Raw genomic sequence first — 19,450 nt, forward strand, 5'->3', positions numbered from 1 at the left:
TCATTCATGTATGGCATAAGGAGGGAATCTGAGTTGCCCAACTGCATGTTTCCAGCTGAGATTGAACAGAGGACATTTTTTTTGTTTCGGGTCTCATACTATAAGCATGTCCATTTTGCAGTCCATTTAGTGCTATGTATCTTGCATTTTTGTTCCTTTTGTTGACAATTTTTCTGTTTAAAATGGCCTCAAGTGTAGTGCCAAAGTGTTGTTAGGTGTTTCTAAGTGTAGGGGGGTGTTGATATACATTACGGAGAAAAGACTGTGTTAGATAAGCCTCATTCAGACATGAGTCATAGTGCTGATGGCTGAGACTTCAGTGTTAATAAATCAGCAATCTACATATTAAATAAGTCATCTTTAAAGGTAAATATACATAAACCAAGGTTATATATAGATCAGTTAATTAAAATATGTGACCAGAGAATGGTAGGAATACAACCTTGTGTTTCCTCTACAACAGCAGTTCCAGATTCTCTTAATTCGGTGTTCCTGGGAAACTTACAGAACATAACCAGTGTAGATAATGAGATAATGAGAGCCAACTATATTTATGCTAAAGGCTAAGATTTTGATGTCACTCTGGTGGGTTTTTTTTTTTTTTTTGCCCATGCTTTGTGGCATGTGGTATCTTAGTTTCCAGACGAGGGATCAGATCTGTGCCCCCTGCGTTTGGAGTGTGGTGTCTTAACCACTGGACCCCCAGGGAAGTCCCAGTCTGGTTTTAATCTTTAAATATTTTCTCATTTGCAAATCGTGCTCTTCCTCTTTAGGACTGCTGCAATACTTGCCTAATCAAGGTACAGATATCCTTCTCGATCTACTATTCTAATAATGTGGCATGATAGGATCTAGGACTGGATTGAGTGGTGAAGAAGTAATTCTGAAACAGAAGAAAGTCTTTGATTTTTGAGAAAGACAAGTTTTCCAAAGAGGCAAGTATTTTATTAGATTATATTTAAGCATCGTAATAAATGTAGGTTCTCCCAGAGGATATTTTCAGTATCTATTGTCACTGAGAATTATTTTTAAAAAATAATTATTTACTCTTTTAATGATTTAATGATTGAATGATTGAGGTCAGGAGGAGAAGGGGTGACAGAAGGGGGTGACAGGATGAGCTAGTTGGATGGCATCATCTTTTCAATGGACATGAGTTTGAGCAAACTCTAGGAGATGGTGTAAAACAGGGGAGCCTGGTGGGCTGCAGTCCATGGGGTCACAAAGAGTCGGACACGACTGAGCACTGAACAACAATTGTCACTCAGCATTATTTTAAAATAATAATTATTTAATGAATAGATTAAATTACAGTTGAAATCCAGAATCTAGATAACAGTATCTTTTTTTTGTAAAAACTGCATTATTTTAAATAAAACTTCTAATTCTTGGCCTTCTCATGTCCTTTGCTTTAATGACATGCATTCCATATCTTACTGTATGAAATCTCAAATCAGAACTGTCCAAAAAATTTTCCAGGGTTCTTTGTGTTTAGATTTTGTTACTGTTTTTGTGGTGATTCTTATTTCTATTCTTTTGTCCTCTTAAATTTATTTTCATGTTTTTCTTGACCAGTTCTATACTACCCGAGAACTCAGGTATTTAATATTTTTAGAAAATTTTAAAGCAACATAAATGATTTTCTTTTCTAAATTTATAAAACTGATGTTGCAAGTCGTGAATTTCAGCCCTGCTTCTACAGTTGTTTAGCTCTTAGTTAAAGAGATCATTTAACTCTTTTGATGCAAAAACAGACCAAATGCTGGAAATCCAATGTGTCTTATAAATTGCAGGGTTTGATGCCTTGTTGTTCAGTCGCTCAGTCTTGTCCAACTCTTTGCAGTCCCATGGACTGCAGCACTCCAGGCTTCCCTGTCCATCACCATCTCCCCGAGCTTGCTCAAACTCATGTGAATCAGTGATGTCATCCAATCGTCTAGTCCTCTGTCGTCCCCTTCTCCTCCCGCCTTCAATCTTTCCCAGCATCAGGGTCTTTCCTAATGAGTCAGCTTTTCCCATCAGGTGGCCAAAGTATTGGAGCTTCAGCTTCAGCATCGGTTCCTCCATTGAATGTTCAGGATTGATTTCCTTTAGGATTGATTGGTTTGATCTCCTTGCAGTCCAAGGGACTCTCAAGAGCCTTCTCCAACACCACAGTTGAAAAGCATCAGTTCTTCAGTGCTCAGCCTTTATAGCCCACCTCTCACATCCATACATGACTACTGGAAAAACCATAGCTTTGACTGCTTCAGTTTACCCATCTCTTGACCCATTGTCTCTGGGTTTACTAGTGGCTGATAGGGGGTTAGAATCCTGTTCTTTCTCTTCTCAGCCTTAGAAATATGAGTTGATTTCCTCATAAAAGTTCTATTCAGCTTACCAATCCTCTTTGCAAGCCTTTATTACCAGACTGTGTGGTAGGTACCGAGGGTACAGAGATGAAAGGAAACCATTCCTCTGACCTTAATCTCAATGTCTAATCTAATAAAGAAGATAGACAAATAACAAGTAATTGTAATAGAGGATTATAGTTACAATAGAAGAGATATGTGCCAGGGTGGGGACAGGAGTTATTTGTTTTGCACCCCTCAAAAACCAGTGTGATTAATTCTATTTGAGTAGCTAAGAAAATAGAGGAAGAGGTACTCCTGGCCCAGAGTTGAGAATGACTAGTAGTTTACCAGGTCCAAGTGTGGAAAATGCCTACAAGCACAGCAAGGGCCTTGCAAATGCCCATTTGCACAAAGGAATGTAGTATGTTCAGAAGACCAAGAAGTATTGCATATAGCCAAAGCATAGGATGTGTGCTAGGTAGTGGATGTTGGAGGGTTCTATCTGTATGCTGTGCTGAAGAATTTTTTTAATGTATTATGAAAATTCAGATACACAAAAGGAGAGAATAAGATAAGAAACACCCATGTACTCATCACTTAGTTTCATTATTTATCAACATCTCCCTGCTCTTATCTCATCTATCTTGGTTTTCCACCACTCGTTTTTAATTTTAGTATTTAAAAGCAGAGTTCAGACACTTGAAGAATTTCAATTCTGCACAGTTGAGGTTTTAAACAAGGGATCAAAGAACTGAAGTCTGCAGCTCATCAAGGTTTCTCTTGGGGTTATGTGGAGGACAGATTGAAAGGAAGTAGAACCAGAGGCAGGGAAACAGTTAGATTATTTTATTTAAATCCATGCAAGAAATGCTAAAATGCATCACAGCAGGGGATAGACCGAGAGAAGTCATTATAAGAGAATGGTCTGAAAAATCACCTTAAGGAGTGAAGGAATGATGGGGAAGCTTTGGACAGCTTCTTAGCCAAGATGGGAAGTGTGGGTGTTTGGTCAAGTTTATAGGGAACAGTGTTCATGTTAAATGTCCAAGTAGGAAAGTCCATTTGACTGTAGACACAGAACTCAAAGATTGGACAGCTATTCATATTGTAGGTTGTGGTGGCCATGCATATAGGCAGAGTGTCTAAAGGGAAGGCAGTGGCACCAACAGAGTCTGAGAGGCAGGCCTGTGGGCACCTCAAAGGGCCCTGACATCAAAAAAGAAATTCACATGGAAGTGATCAGCCAGCAGGGTGATTGGCAAATTGTGAGGAATTGACAAATGTGAGTTTTTTTTACTTCCTTTGCTTATGTGTGGTGGTGTTTTGCTTCCCTTTAGCCTCAACTCTTGTGCAACTTTTCATTATCTCTATCCTAAATTCATCAGACAAATAGAATCTACTTCTTTCAGGGACATTTAGTATCTGCACATTCATCCTGTTTATCCCTGTTAGCTTACAAGCCCTTTGAGAGCAGAAGGTATGTATTCATCTGAGTGTTTTCGTTTCACCACTTAATTCATAGCTTTGCAGGTAATAGATATGCTGTATGTATTTATAAAATGAGTTAAGTTTCTGGCTTCTTCCCATACCTTTGGTGTGTGTTCACATTAAGGGCCAACTGTGAGTATATATATTTCATATCACCTCACTTTTCCAGTTTCACCCAGAAAACAAGCTTTTATCCTTTTCTTCCTTCTCAAATAGCATGCTTACAAATTTTGTTAAATTTTTTTTTAAAAAACAGATTATATTTAATGTTACAAATTATTCTGTTTCAGAGCCACTAAAATGAATTAGAGCATTTAGAAATTCATTTAGAAAATGAAAATTATAAGTAATTGGGGGATCACATTATAAATTTGACCCTTGCTTCTGTTCTTCTCCAGGGTCTTCTCTTTTTTTTGAGTGCCCCACTCATAGGCGCACTGTCTGATGTGTGGGGAAGGAAGCCCTTTCTTCTTGGCACTGTCTTCTTCACCTGCTTCCCAATTCCACTGATGAGAATCAGTCCATGGTGAGTGACTAGGCCCTCTATCATGACTTGTCTGTTTTGGGTCACATATGGAGAATACATCTGCAGTGCACTTTTCAGCCTTTGCAGAGCACTTGTACCTGTATTTTCATTTGAACTCTTTGCTAATACTGAAAACTAGTAGGCAGTTGCCATTGTGCCCATTTTATAAATGAGGCCATGAAATGAAGTCTAAGATAGTTACTTAGGTGAAGAAATAGAAATAAAAGATGTCTCTAAGGGCAGTTGTTTTTGTCATGAGGTAAGTTACATGATTGGGTCCTGACAGGGGGCAGACAGTCTCTGTGCTCACTCAGTTGTGGCTCATTTGACTTTGCAGATGTGTTGTTTTTATCAGCTCATGCAGCGATCCCCAAGCTTTTTGGCACCAGGGACCAGTTTCACGGAAGACAGTTTTCTCCCAGACAGTGAGGGTTGGGTGTGTGTTTCCGGTTTAATGCAAGCAGTGAGGAGCCATGGGGAACAGCCGGTGAAGCTTCTCTTGCTCACCTCTCACTGGGTGGCCCAGTTCCTAGCAGGCCACAGTCTGCTGCCTGGGGGTTGAGGACCCCTGTTCTAGGGCACTGACATGAACATAGTTCACATCAAAAGTCAAGAATCCAACTTTCCTGATGGTCCAGTTGGAATTCTGTCTGCCAATGCACGGGACACGAGTTCGATCCCTGGGCCAGGAAGATTCCACATGCCACTGGGCAAGTAGGCCTGTGTGCCACAACTATTGAAGCCTGCATGCCCTAGAGCTGGTGCCCCGCAACAAGCCACTGCAATGAGAAGCCCACCCACCAAAACTAGAGAGTAACCCCCACTCACCACAACTAGTGAAAGCCTGCATCCAGCAACAAAGACCCAGTGCAGACAAAAATAAATCAATTTTTTAAAAGGAGGCAGGAGTCACTTTAGTGTGTACCATATTATGACCAGTAGCCTATTCTAAATCCTAATGTGAATTTTAATTTGATCTTATTTTTTCATGATAAATAGGGAGAGAATAATTAGCATGTAATAACCAAGGTCATTTAGTTAATAAAAATGTGTTGAAATTTGTACCTGAGCTGTGACTTAGTTTTTGGCCAGAATTCCTGTTGCTGAGATGCTATTCCTATGTGAATAACACAGTTTAGAATGGAAGGGTCTTTTGCATTTCAGTCATTTAGGGTTTAAATGCAATTGATAGATTTGGGGGATACTCAATGTGAATACTCTTATTTGGTTATCTGATAGGAATTTTATGTCAGCATTTGTCATGTTCTAAATGTGTTGGGTACCTATAATGAATCATTTTGGTCCCTACCATATAAATTTTTATAAAATACTTTTTGGTATTGAATCTTTCTGTTCAAAAACAAGTCATGCTTTTCTGATGCATTAGGTTTTTTGTTTTTTCAATGTCCTCTCAATAGCTTACAATTTTTTTCTTTAGAATCTTAAAATGATTTTACCTCTTTTCCAGTTTTCATGCTGCTGCTTCTGTTGCTTGTATTGACTAACACATAAAATAAAACTCTTTTATTATTGTTAAATAAAAGTGATGATTATGGACCTATCTTCCTCATGTATATGAAGGAAATTTTATGTTTCATCCTTGAGTATCAAACTAGCTTTTGGGTTGAAAAATACTTGTTCCTATATTGTTTAGAGATTTTCTTTTTTAAAATCAAGGGAATATCGAGTTTTGATGCCATTAGTATCAGTGGCAATGGCACCCCACTCCAGTACTCTTGCCTGGAAAATCCCATGGACAGAAGAGCCTGGTAGGCTGCAGTCCGTGGGGTCGCGAAGAGTCAGACACGACTGAGCGCCTTCACTTTCACTTTTATGCATTGGAGAAGGAAATGGCAACCCACTCCAGTGTTCTTGCCTGGAGAATCCCAGGGATAGCGGAGCCTGGTGGGCTTCCGTCTATGGGATCGCACAGAGTCGGACACGACTGAAGCGACGCAGCAGCAGTATCAGTGGAGATGATTTGAATTTTCTCCTTAAATCTATTACCATGATTAATTATATTAATAGATTTCTAATATTGAAACATCATTATATCCTAGAATTAAAACACGACTTTTTGTTCTATGAGATTCTGTTGGCTAATATTTTAACTAGATTTTTGTTAGGCATCTATTTATATGGTATAAATTTTTTGTCTTGTATTAATTTTTAAAATGCTTCCTGCTTTTGTGTATATGTATTTTTCTCAGCTAAAACTCAGAAATTTAGAAAGTATTCATTTCTGTTCTGGCTACCATTAAAACTAACTTTACTGCATACTCCTACTTTTCCATTTTAAACTGCATGTACTGACACCCCTTGAGCAATGACAATATTGGTATGTTTCTGCTCCCCTCCATCTTGATTATAATTTTATTAGTTGTCCTTTATATCTTTAAATATACATGTATTTTTACAATTTATTTTTTGGTTTATAACCTTTTACATGGTATCTTTGGTTTTGATTATAAAAGTGTATATACACTACTTCTCTCATGAATGCTTAAAATAATCTTTTTATAGGTGGTATTTTGCAATGATTTCCATATCTGGAGTCTTCTCAGTCACGTTCTCTGTGATATTTGCCTATGTAGCTGATGTCACTCAGGAACATGAGCGAAGTACTGCTTATGGATGGGTAAGATACTAGATTATGTTTTTTAACCAGAGAAATAATAAACATTCTACTAAAAATTTATTAGAAAGTGAGCTTTTATTAAAATAGTGTTAATTATGTAAAGAAAATCCAAAACAGTTGAAATAAAAAAGGAGACTTGTGAGAAACTAAAAATATCAAGATAGGGATGCTACTGATTTATCCTTTGGTTTTAGTGTTGGAAGATCGGCAGGATATGTGAGTTGTCACTTGCAAAGTTTTTTAAAATTTGGTTTGATTTGTTTCTTGTTAGCTGATCTCTTGAGGAACCATAAACAGTAAACAGTTGCTACAATCATAGATCTCTGTGCACCTAATTAGAATTGGAGAGGTGATAGAACCTCAGTTATGTTAATTCATTGTCACTGTATTGCAGGTTGTATGACTCAGACGCTTCTTTGGAATGTAGTACTACAGAAAAAGGACTACATTCATTCAGGAAGTAATTGTTGAGTTAATAACAAAAGTTATAGGAGACCTTTTTGGGATAATTGAAATTAGAAAGTCGCTTCTAATTTTCTAATGCCAAGATATTGGCATTGTGATTATGTAGGAGAAGAAAGACCTATAAATGATGGCAGCCATTTAGGTCAGAGTGTCACACCTCTGAGAAATACTTAAGTGGTTCAAGGGGGAAAAATGACAGGTGAGCATTTATGGGCATGTGTTCAATGTGTGAACCTCTTAGGGTATGCAGGTATGAACAGGGAAAGTTTTCCCTTCTTCCCTTTTAGGTTCTTTGAGTTAACGGAGTGAAAGTCGCTCAGTTGTGTCTAACTCTTTGCGACCCCTTGGACTATACAGTCCATTGACTTCTCCAGGCCAGAATACTGGAGTGGGGTAACCTTTCCCTTCTCCAGGGGATCTTCCCAACCCAGGGATCAAACCCAGTTCTCCCGCATTGCAGGCAAATTCTTTACCAGCTGAGCCACAAGGGAAGAGTGAGCAAAATAATTAAATTGACAAAAAGTTAGGGAGAACCTAGAGAAGAAAATGGCAACCCACTCCAGTATTATTACCTGGGGAATCCTGAGGATCCTGGTGGGCTACAGTCCATGGGGTTGCAAGAGTCAGACACGACTTAGCAACTAAAACCAAAGACAGATTAATAAGAGAAAAACAAATTTAATTTCATATGTGTGGGAGTCTCACAAAGATGTGAGAGACTCGAGGACCGTCAGCGGTTGAGGCTTATATACCATCCTGAGCTGAGGAGAAAGACTGTAGGGGTCTGGGACTTCAAAGGGAAGGAAGATAATTCACAGGAAGATGAGGAGAGCAAATCAAATTACATGTAGGTAAGTCTTTCTAATATAAAAAATTATCTTTAGTATTTAGTATCTTTATCAGAGTATTATCTTTATAATATAAAAACTTATCTTTAGTATCTAATGTAAAAAGTTATCTTTAGTATTTACCAGTATTTCTTGGTATAGGCCTCCTATCTAAGTTCTTTTAGGTGTTGTCAGTTAAGTTCAGTTACTCAGTCATGTCTGACTCTTAGACCCTATGGACTGCAGTAGGCTCTTATGGGAAAGGTAAAAAGCTTTGCCTGAGTCTCCTCGGTCATGATTGCCTTCTGCTTGAAACAGTCCACATGCCAAAGTGGCACATTTTGGGGTAGCTTATTTTGCTCCCCTTTAGTGTACATTTTGTTCTTCTTGCAACTCTCCTATGTTTGAAATGTTATAGTAAGAAGATGGAAGAAGAAAGATAACCTGGCTGGATTGTTGAATGATTGGAGAGGGACTGAATGCCAAACACTCAGGTTACTTCTCTCCTGAGTCTTATTCTTTCTGTTAATTCCACTTCCTGGAAGACAGTAGCAGTCATTCGGTGTTGACTGAGTGAATAATTGTATGGATCAGTGATGGACATATATGCCAGTTCACTGTTGTTCCACAAAACACTACAGTCATTTTTGGTTTATTGACTTTAGACGTCAGAAGTTTAGAAACTTCTCCAAGCCACTTGCCCTCTAGCTACTACTTTCTTCTTCTTTCCTTCTTTCCTCCTCCCCTGAATGTTTCTCATGTCATGTCCTAAAACAGGGGCATCTCCTGAGTGCTGTGGAGGAGGACAGAGGGAGAAACAGATAGGAATGCTTCAAAGAAGGCAGGATGTTCAAGGTGGGCTTGTGAGGTTGTTCAGCGGAGTTGAGGGGTGCAGGAGCCTCATTTATCACACTTGGGAAGCTTTTCTCAACATTGCAGGAAACACTCATTCCTCTTCAGTTTTAATCGATTTTTGTTCTTTTGGCTTCATCAGAAAAATCCCTCACAAAGCTGTTGTGCTAAGCAGTAGTATTTAAGGAAGGATTTCAGAGAGAGTTATGGAACCAAAGTGATCATGACTTAGTTTCCCTATTTCTAGCTCAGTTCTTCATCTGTAAAATGCCAGTTATAATAATGACTGTTCATAGGTATGTTGAGAGAAGTTAGTTAGAGGAGCGCCCTGCTGAAGTATGCCCTCCAGGCCATAAGGCTGCCCAGACTGGGTCATAGGACTCAGGGTTTGGCCAATGACTAACCTTTACATTTAACTCTATGTGTTAGATGTTGAGATGACAAACCTGAAAAAAGAAAAGGAAAAAAAGCTTGCAAGCTACCTTACAGATACAGAATAGAATTATGATGACAGAATTAAAAATGTCTTTTTGACAAATAATGAGATATTTGTATGCTCCATGATCTTTAGTTCTTTACACTTGGAATGCTATGTAATTAAGGGCAGGACCTCTGTTTTCCTATTTTTCTAGCACATATAAATACTCAATAATTATTGATCCAGGGAATTCCTATTCCTCAAATTGGAATTCTATGTACTTCCTTTTTTTCCCCCAGAAATTTTTTAACTTTAGGCTTTTATAATTTTGGTATAATACTAATTTCCAATACATTGTATTTTTACAGTCACTTTGGGATTATGGGTGAAGGAAGAATATCATTGGTTACCCAGGAGTTATAATTTTAGTCATAGTGAATGATTTCTGTAGTTCCTATTAAAATCCATTGGAAGTTTAGATGACCAGCTTATAAATGTGCTTTTCACACTCAGTCTGGTTATAATTTGGAGGCTGTCCACTTAAGCTTCTGAACATTCAGACTACATTTCAAAATAAAGAGAGCCTTCTACATGCTTATAGGGAAGCAATGTGAAGAAGCTTCACACAGATTCAAGTTGTAAGTGTGATCAGTTAACTCAGTGGTCTTTGGTATTAGGACGTTGTGGGTGACAGCATGACAGAAACTCCTAGCCCAGGGATTCCTCTAATGAAAAAGCATTTGAGGTCTCCCTCAACAAATGTTTTTGGATTTTTGTTGTTGTTATATACCTTTTTCTAAGACTGCCAGGGATTTCCACCTCCAGTTAGTGCTAATGAAATGGTGAAACCCTGCACAGTTTTGGAAGATGAAATCAAGCCTAGTTTCTGAGTAATTTGTAGATTTTGTTATCAACCCTGCAAAAACTTGTTTTGTTCCTTTCTCTCTATATCCCTGTTCCCTAATTACAGAAGATTAAAGTATGTATGGATTATTTGTGGGGAAGGTTTTACAGTTTTTATTTCTAAATAAATCATATTTTTTTTATTCCTGTAGCTTTCTAGAGTAACTCTTAGAAAGCTACAAGAATTAGAAAGTTATTCAAATTAGTTAATAACTTGTGAGCAAATTCTTAAAAGAAAATTACTTTTCATTCTTAAAAGTTGTGGGCAATACAATCCTTTTGTCTTTTTAAAGTTAGAGAAGGATGGTTTTAGATATGCACCTGTGGGCCCCTGGTTAGAAACAGGAATGTGAGTGTGCACCTGCTCTGGATGCAACCCTGGGTGAGAGTGTCCTTTCTCCATAGGTCTCAGCCACGTTTGCAGCCAGCCTGGTCAGCAGCCCAGCCATTGGTGCATACCTTTCTGCAAGTTATGGAGACAGCCTTGTTGTGCTAGTAGCCACAGTGGTAGCTCTTCTAGACATCTGCTTCATCTTATTGGCTGTTCCGGAATCTTTGCCAGAGAAAATGAGACCTCTTTCCTGGGGAGCCCAGATTTCTTGGAAACAAGCAGACCCTTTTGCGGTAAATAAAAACATGAAAACACTTACTTTCCTGAATATCTTTCTAAACCATGCAAATAAAAGTGCATTTCTGCAGATTCAAGCATCCTAGCAGTTGCTGGTTTATTTTTTTCTCTAGTAAAAATAGAAAAAATTTCATTGCAAATAAGGGACAGAGCTGAACTGTACACCAAAGAATATATAAAATTGATAATTCTTGAGAGTCGGGCATGACTGAGTGACTGAACTGAAGTATGTAGTTACCATAAGAGGTAAGAAATGTCTTAAGTATGTAGTTACCATAAGAGACAAGAGATGCACGTTTAGTAGGGCTCTAACATCCTGTGCAGAAAAGGGTGTAAGGATTTTGGACAAAAGTATAATATTGAAAAAGTTGTTACTAGTCAGAGAATCTTGTCACTGACCCCATGCCTGGAGCACATTTATTTTTCTGCCAATTGTGTGGGCAAATTTATTATTAACATTTTAAATAATAAATTTATGTGCAGTGAAAACCCTGTAATGTTTGTGGCTTTAGAGGAGTTGTATTATGAGTGAAAAGAGATGAGATTTTCTTAAAAGGTTCTGGAGCAGTGTGTTTTTGTTTTTTTATTTTTCAGTCTGTTCATAGTATGTTCAGGGTCTGTTTCAGCATGTGAACCAGTGTTGTTAACAAAGATGAGCAAAAGTGTTTTTTTAAAAAAGAGAAAAGACTGTAATATTTGAAATATGCACCTCTGAAATTAGGACTTGTAACGTCCTTAGAGAGGTGGTAATAGATTTAATGTTAAGGCTCACTTCCTTTTTTAATCCATTCGTCTTTTGTTACCACCTTAAGAAATCAAAAAACAGTGAAGCTGATATCCCAGAATATCAGTGACATCAGTATCTATTTGCTTTTCATGTTGCTGTTTCTGCTTATTTCTAGTCATTGAAGAAAGTTGGAAAAGATTCTACCATTTTACTAATTTGCATCACTGTTTTTCTTTCATACCTTCCTGAAGCTGGACAGTATTCAAGTTTTTTTTCTCTATCTCAGGCAGGTGAGTAAGGAATGCCAGAAAATCAGAGATTGGAATCTGTTTTGAAGTGTTTTATGGAAAAATCCCAGGTACCTCAGCTGGTAAGAATCTGCCTGCTATGCAGAAGACCTCCGTTCAGGTCCTGGGTTGGGAAGATCCCCTGAGGAGAGCATGGAAACCCACTCCAGTATTTCGTGCCTAGAGAATCCCCATGGACAGAGGAGCCTGGTGGGCTACAGTCCATGGAGTGCAAAGAGTCGGACATGACTGAGCGGCTAAGCACACAGCGCTGTAAGAGGGAAAAATGCGTTAACTTACTTCTAGTTGTAAATGTAGGTGCTGACATATAATTAGTAGTCAGAAGACCTCTAGTGCAATAATTTTTTAAAATAAAATATTTACTGTGGGAAAAATTTCCTTGAGAATTATGAGAATTACACAAAGAATTAGGAGAAACAGAATTTATTAAATCTTTAATAATACTCATTAAATTGCAGAGAGGTAAAATTTATTTCAGAAGTACTGTTAACCCCTGGGTCTGATCACATCCAGTTTGCTTAGCCATCTACATTAGGCCACTATAGGGACTTTGCTGGCAGTCCAGTGGTTAACATTCCATGCTTCCAATGCAGATGATGTAGGTTCGGTCCCTGGTTGGGGAAGTAAAATCCCACATGTTGCAAACCACCCCCTCCTGCCCCTGACACGCACATTCCCCACTAAAAACAAAAAGAAAAAAGCACCACTGTAGACTTCAAGGTAGGTCACAAATAATGACCAAAGTAATCTTTTCTGTCTTCTGATTTTTCTCCCTTTAAAAGTTTATGCTTCACATTTCCCCCCAAAAGGCAATTGACTTAAGGCAGTAAAAAAAAGTTTGCTTTTGCTACTGCTGTTTCAGGTCTCTGGGATTGCTGAGATCTGAACTGCCTTTCATTGCAATCCTGCCTTGGTCTTTCACTGATTTCACTGGAAGTCTTTCTCCTAATGGTTTACTCCACTTTGTCAGATCAAGCCTCCCCCAATGTAAATTCCTCTCTTTTTAGAGATATTTCAAATAAAATTTGTTAAGTTTGCCACATATAGTTTTCCTGAGAGTGTGAGACTATAATATTTTATATGGTAGCACATTTAAGTAAAGCCATTTTTTCAAGCAGTTCTTTTTTTGTTTTACTCATTTATGGTTGGAGGATGCTGGAGATTTAGAGGGAAAAGTAGTGAGATATTGTGTTTAACGTGTGTGTGTGCACACATGCTCAGTCAGTCAGTTGTGTCCAACTCTTTGTGGCCCCATGGACTGTAACCTGCCAGGCTCTCTGCCCGTGGAATTTTCCAGGCAAGAATACTGGAGTGGGGTTTTTCCTAACTCCAGGGAATCTTCCTGACCCAAGGGTCAAACCCATGTCTCTTGCATCTCCCACACTAGCAGGTGGATTCTTTACTACTAGCACCCCTTGGGAAGCCCAGGTGTTAAATGTAGAAAATTACATATGCATCATTAAATGTACATTTAATGTGGAAAATAATGTAGGAAAAATGGGAAAGCCCGAGGAAGAAAGTAAAAAAAGTCTCCTTTCTTTACTTGTATAGTTAACAACAGGGAATATTTTCTTTTCTATCCACTTTTCCTATAGATATCACCATCAACAACAACAGTTACAACAAATCAGAATAATTCTGTTATTCTGTATTTATGCTCACTTTTTAGAGCTCACATATAATTAACACACACATATATTTTTAGTTTAAATTGTGTTTACTTATGAATCATCTATTTGATAAGGAACTTATATCCAGTATATATTTAAAACTTTATTCAACAATAAAAAGACATATAACTCAACTAAAAAAGTAGGCAAAAGATTTTGAATACATATTTTTTCAAGGAAAATATACAAATGGCCAATAAGCACATGAGAAGATGGCTAACATCATTACCCATCAAGGAAATCAAACACACCCTCTGGGAAAGCTGTAATAAAACAACAACAATAACATCCTAGGATATGGAGAAATGGCAACCCTCATACATGCTGGTGGGAATATAAAATGGGGTAGCTACTGTGGAAAAGAGCGTGGTGGTTCCTCAAAGTGTCCAACATAGGGTTCCCAGCAAAACTATTTCTAGGTATATAGCCAAGAGAATTGAAAACACATATCTGTACAAAAACTCTTAACACAAATTATTATTCATATAGCCAAAAAGTAGAAGCAAAGTAGAAACAGCCTATCTGCCTATAAACTGATGAAATGGATCAACAAACATAATACATCTGTACAATGCAATGTACAGATATTTTTTTAAGCAAAAAGCAATGAAGCACTGATACATGCTACAACATGGGTGAACTTTGAAAACATGCTGAGTGAAAGAAGCCAGAACCATGTATAGTATGATTCCATTTGTATGAAATGCTCTGAATAAATAAATACAGAGAGACAGGAGGTAGATGACTGACTAGGTGGTGGGGTAGGTTGTGGGAATGGGACTCCTAATGGGGTACCATGTTTCTTTGAAGAGTGATGAGATCTTCTAAAATTGATCATGGTAATAATTGCCCAACTCTGTATCAATACTGTACTGTGCTTAGTTGCTTAGTTATGTCCGACTCTTTGGTACCCCGTGGACTGTAGCCCACCAAGCTCCTCTGTCCATGGGGATTCTGCAGGTAAGAATACTGGAGTGGGTTGCCGTGCACTCCTCCAGGGGTTCTTCCCAACCCAGGGATCCAACCCAGGTCTCCCACATTGCAGGCAGATTCTTTACCATATGAGCCACCAGGGAAACCCATATCAATACTAAAACCATTGAATTGAATTGTGCACTTGTAATGAGTGGATTGTATGGTATTTTTAATTCTACCTCAATAAAGCTGCTTTAGAAATATATTTATTGGGGGAGTGAGGGGGGATGGGCTAGGTTTTTGGGGTTAGATACAAACTATTACATATAGAATGAATGGATAACAAAGTCCTACTGTATAGCACAGTGTATATAGCACACTGTATATTCAGTGTCCTGGGAAAAGAATATAAGAAAGAATGTATAGTATGTATAACTGAGTCACTTTGCTATATAGCACAAGTTAGCACAACATTGTAAATCAACTGTACTTCAATTAAAAAATATATATATGGGCTTCTCTGGTGGCTCAACAGTAAGGACTCTGTCTGCAGTGTAGGAGATGTGGGTTCTATCCTGAGTTGGGAAGATCCCCTAGAGAAGGAAATGGCAACCCACTCCGGTATTCTTGCCTGGGAAGTCCCATGGACAGAGGAGCCTGGTGGGCTACAGTCCATGGGGTTGCCAAAGTCAACATGACTTAGCAACTAAACCACCACCACCATAGATTCCAATTTTTTAAATTGCATTCGATTGGAGAGGAAAAGAATAGTGTTAATGTCAGCAACACTGGTTTGGGAACCAGAAGTTCTAGCTCTCTTTCATTAGCTAATTGTGTGATTTGAAGCAAGGTAATCATTTATGAAGTGTGAAGATTATTTACAATCATTTTTAAAGTTTTTTTCTGGATTTTATAAAGTTTCAATAGATGGCAAACTAACTTTAAAAACTTGATGTTTAAAACTTAAAAGTTTCAGGCATTTCATAGGTGCTGTTAAAATTAAGAGGCTTAGAAATCATTGCTAGCTAACTTTGGCTGCTCATTGGAATAACCATGGGAGCTTTTTAAAACATACCTGTGTCTGGGCCCAGAGAATCTGATTTAATTGATATCAAGTGAGTTCCAGCATCTCTTTTCTCCCCTCTCCCTTTCTCTGTTGCCCACATGATTTTATTGTGCAGCCAAAGTTGAGAGCCACTTAACTTTCCAAGTGAACATATTCTATGTTGACAGCATCAAAAAGCAAATTTTTCTTTTCTTCATTTTTTTTCCTAGTAGTGGATAATGTTACATAGCTCTTGGTGGATTGTAGGGGGGAAAGCATATGAAAACAGTAGGGAGACCTGTAATAGAAAATATTATGCTAGTAGTTAATCTTAGTTATATTCAGTTGTGCCTGCTTACAGTGATTCCTTATGACAGATTTAGCTATATTAATTGGTTAAATAGGTTTAACTTTCAGCACTGCCTAAATTTCCAATGTCAAGGTTTCATGAACTTTCATCAACGATTTTATTCTATAGCTTTAATGGAACATAACATTTCTTATTATTTATATAATGTCTATATTGCAAAATGTGTTCATTTTCACAGGTCATAGGATTTGGATCTGTTAAAATTGCAGCTTTCATAGCTATGGTAGGAATTCTGTCTGTTGTGGCTCAGGTGAGTATTATTTTACCCATCCACCCCACTTTTTTGGTTTTTTTTTTTTTTAACATTTTTAATCTGAAATAACTACAGATTCACAGGAAGCTGCAAGGAAATATTCATGAAGATCTCTTGCACCCCTATATCAGTACTGCTCCTTCCCTGCCATGGTAGCATGTTATATAGCTATGAACAATGTCATACCCACATGTGGATACAGATCATAGAATTTTTCTCTTTTTAATAAAATCTGGCGGTTGTGACTTAGGAGGAATTTAATGTAAATATTTAAAAATTAATTTTTAATTAAAGGATAATTGCTTTACAGAATTTTATTGTATTCTGTCAAACATCAACATGAATCAGCCACAGGTATACATATGTTCCTTCCCTCTTAAACCTCACTCCCATCTCCCTCCCCATCCCACCCCTCTAGTTGATACAGAGACCCTGTTTGATTTCCCTGAGGCATACAGCAAATTCCCATTGGCTATCTATGTTACATATGGTAATGTAAGTTTCCATGTTACTGTCTCCCTACATCTCACCCTCTACAGCCCTCTCCCTATGTCCATAAGTCTATTCTCTATGTCTGTTTCTTCTTCTCTGCCCTCTAAATAAATTCTTTGGTACCATCTTTATATATTCTATATATGTGCGTTAGTGTACAATATTTATCTTTCTCATTCTGACTTACCTCACTCTGTATAATAGGCTCTAGGTTCATCCATCTCATTAGAACTGACTCAAATACATTCCTTTTTTATGGCTGGATAATATTTCTTTATGTATATGCATCATAACTTCTTTATCCATTCCTTTGTTGATGAACGTCTAGGTTGTTTCCATGTTCTAGCTGTTGTAAATAGTGCTGCAGTGAACATTGGAGTACATGGGTTTTTTTTTTCAGTTTTGGTTTCCTCAAGGTATATGCCCAAGAGTGGGATTGCTGAGTCATATGGTGGTTTTATTCCTAGTTTTTTACTCCTACCGTCTTCCATTGTGGATATGTCTCTTTACATTAACATCAGCAGTGCAAGAGGGTTCCCTTTTCTCCACACCCTCTCCAGCATTTATTGTTAGACTTTTTGATGATGGCCATTCTGACCTGTGTGAGGTGATATCTCATTGTAGTTTTGATTTGCATTTCTCTAACAATGAGTGATAGATACTGAGAATCTTTTAATGTGTTTGTTGATGATTGGTGTTTGTCTTTGGAGAAATGTCTGTTTAGGTATTTTCCCCACGTTTTGATTGGGTTGTTTGTTTTTCTGGTATTTAGTTGTATGAGCTGCTTGTATATTTTGGAAATTAATCCTTTGTCAGTTGTTTCACTTGCTATTATTTTCTCACATTCTGAAGTTTGTCTTTTCACCTTTCATATAGTTTCCTTTCCTGTACAAAAGCTTTTAAGATAGTCAGGTCCCACTTGTTGACTTTTGTTTTTATTTCCATTACTCTAGGAGGTGGGCCATAGAGGATCTTGCTTTGATTATGTTCTCAAGTGTTCTGCCTATGTTTTCCTCTAAGAGTTTTATAGTTTCTGGTGTTACATTTAGGTGTTTAATCCATTTAGATTTTATCTTTGTGTATGGTGTTAGTTCAGTTCAGTCGCTTAGTCGTGTCCGACTCTTTGCGACCCCATGAACCGCAGCACGCCAGGCCTCCCTGTCCATCACCAACTCCTGGAGTCTACCCAAGCCCATGTCCATTGAGTTGGTGATGCCATCCAACCATCTCATCCTCTGTCGTCCCCTTCTCCTCCTGGCCTCAATCTTTCCCAGCATCAGGGTCTTTTCAAATGAGTCCTCTCTTCGTATCAGGTAGCCAAAGTATTGGAATTTCAGTTTCAACATCAGTCCTTCCAATGAACACCCAGGCCTGATCTCCTTTAGGATGGACTGGTTGGATCTCCTTGCAGTCCAAGGGACTCTCAAGACTCTTCTCCAACACCACAGTTCAAAAGCATCAATTCTTCTGCGCTCAGCTTTCTTTATAGTCCAACTCTCACATCCATACATGGCTACTGGAAAAACCATAGCCTTGACTAGATAGACCTTTGTTGACAAAGTAATGTCTCTGCTTTTTAAGATGATGTCTAGGTTGGTCATAACTTTCCTTCCAAGAGTCTTTCATGGCTGCAATCACCATCTGCAGTGATTTTGGAGCCCAAAAAAATAAAGTCAGCCACTGTTTCCACTGTTTCCCCATCTATTTGCCATGAAGTGATGGGACCAGATGCCATTAGGATTCTAATTTCATTCTTTTACATGTAGCTGTCCAGTTTTTCCAGCACCACTTATTGAAGAGGCTGTCTTTGCCTCATTGTATATTCTTGCCTCCTTTGTCAAAAATAAAGTACCCACAGGTGCATGGAATTATTTCTGGGCTTTCTATCTTGTTCCATTGGTCTATCTTTCTGTTTTGGTGCCAGTACCATACTGTCTTGATGACTGTGGCTTTGTAGTATAATCTGAAGTCAGGAATGTGGATTCCTCCAGCTGCATTTTTCTTTCTCAAGACTGCTTTAGCTATTCAGGGTCTTTTGTGTTTCCATATGAATTGTGAAATTTTTTGTTCTAGTTCTGTGAAAAATACCATTGGTAATTGGATAGAGATTACATTGAATCTGTAGATTGCATTTGGTAGTATAGTCATTTTTACAATATTGATTTGGCTTCTCCAGGAACATAGAATATCTCTCCATCTGTTTATGTCATCTTTGATTTCTTTCATCAGTGTCTTATATTTTTCTGTGTACAGTTCTTTTGTCTCCTTAGGTAGGTTTATTCCTAGATATTTTATTCATTTTGTTACAATGGTGAATGGGAATGATCCCTTTATTTCTCTTGCTGATTTTTCATTGTTAGTATATACAAATACAAGTGATTTTATTGTATTGATTTTGTTTCCTGCAACTTTGCTAAATGCACTATTTAGCTATAGTAATTTTCTGATAGTGTCTTTAGGGTTTCCTATGTATACTATGATGTCATCTGCAAATAGTGGGAGCTTTACTTCTTCTTTTCCAACCTGGATTTCTTTGATTCCTTTTTCTTCTCTGATTGCTGTACCTAAGGCTTAAAAAATATGAATAATAGT

The 19,450-nt window shown here is 37.9% G+C and overlaps 1 pseudogene across 1 annotated transcript in view; it reads left to right on the plus strand.

Annotated features, from left to right (window-relative positions):
* The window catches only part of LOC145507560 (solute carrier family 71 member 2-like), a 130,618-nt pseudogene that overhangs the window by 94,348 nt on the left and 16,820 nt on the right, over positions 1-19,450 (plus strand). The window contains exons 4-8 of the transcript XR_014054932.1: positions 4,220-4,347; positions 6,871-6,985; positions 10,856-11,074; positions 11,981-12,095; positions 16,292-16,363. The product of XR_014054932.1 is annotated as a solute carrier family 71 member 2-like (transcript). The remainder of the gene's footprint in view (positions 1-4,219; positions 4,348-6,870; positions 6,986-10,855; positions 11,075-11,980; positions 12,096-16,291; positions 16,364-19,450) is intronic.

The sequence above is a fragment of the Giraffa tippelskirchi genome, chromosome 1 (genome assembly GCF_054371585.1).
Source record: "Giraffa tippelskirchi isolate mGirTip1 chromosome 1, T2T-mGirTip1v1.2.pri, whole genome shotgun sequence".
NCBI classification, from domain to species: domain Eukaryota; kingdom Metazoa; phylum Chordata; class Mammalia; order Artiodactyla; family Giraffidae; genus Giraffa; species Giraffa tippelskirchi.